This window comes from Nicotiana tabacum, chromosome 23 (genome assembly GCF_000715075.1).
Source record: "Nicotiana tabacum cultivar K326 chromosome 23, ASM71507v2, whole genome shotgun sequence".
NCBI classification, from domain to species: domain Eukaryota; kingdom Viridiplantae; phylum Streptophyta; class Magnoliopsida; order Solanales; family Solanaceae; genus Nicotiana; species Nicotiana tabacum.
Window position 1 is genome coordinate 11,097,736 of NC_134102.1, and position 1,113 is coordinate 11,098,848.

The window sequence follows — 1,113 nt, forward strand, 5'->3', positions numbered from 1 at the left end:
GTGCTGCGACTAGAGCACCTATCAGAACAACAGTTGAGGAGCCACTAGTAGCTCCAGTTGGGGGACATGTACCAGAAGCACCTGTTGTTACCCCTGGACTTTAGGAGACTTTAGCATAGTTCCTGAGTATGTTTGGTACATTAACTCAGGCGGGATTGATCTCTATTGCACCAAATATTTCGCAAATTGGGGGAGTAGCTCAGACTCCTATGTCAACTCTAGAGTAGCAGGTTCACGTTGGTCAGGTTCCGGGTGTAGTACCGGTACAACCTGTTATTTCGGTTCGACCTGAGGTCAGGCCCGATGCATCATAAGAAGAACAAAAGAGACTTGAAAGGTTTAAGAGGTATAGTCCACCTACTTTCAGTGGCACAACAATAGAGGATGCCCAAGAATTTCTAAAAAAAGGGTCACTGTATTCTCCGCACCATGGGTATGGTGGAGGTGAGAGGAGTTACCTTTACTACATTTCAACTGTCAGGCGCAGCGTATCGGTGGTGGCAAATCTATGATGAAGGTAGACCAGCCGATGCCACACCACCAACTTGGGCTCAATTTTCGGAAATATTCTTGAAAGAGTTTGTTCCCCAGACTCTCAGAGATGCGTGGCACACAGAGTTTGAACGGTTGTGTCAGGGCACTATGACAGTGTCAGAATATGCTATCAGGTTTAGTGAGTTAGCCCGTCATGCACCTATCTTGGTTCCTACAATCAGAGAGCGGGTCCGCAGATTCATTGAGGGGCTCGAATATGATATTAAAATATGCATGGCTCGAGAATTGAAAACTGATACTCCATTTCAACAAGTAGTGGAGATTGCAAGGAAGATTGAGGGTGTTTTGGGCGAGGAAAGGGAGTCTAAGGAGGCCAAAAGGTCTCGAAGATCTGGAGGGTTCAGTGGATTTTACTCTTCAGCTAGAACCTATTATAGCGGAGGCTCGAGCAGTCGGTTAGCTTAGTCTGCACATCAGATTACTCGGAGTGCTCCAGTTTACAGTGCACCACCGACACGAGATTCTTACACTGGTTATTTCAGTTATTCGACACAGACTCAGTACGAGCAGCCGCGACCTCAAAGGGGTTGTTATGAGTGTGGTGATACTAGGCATATT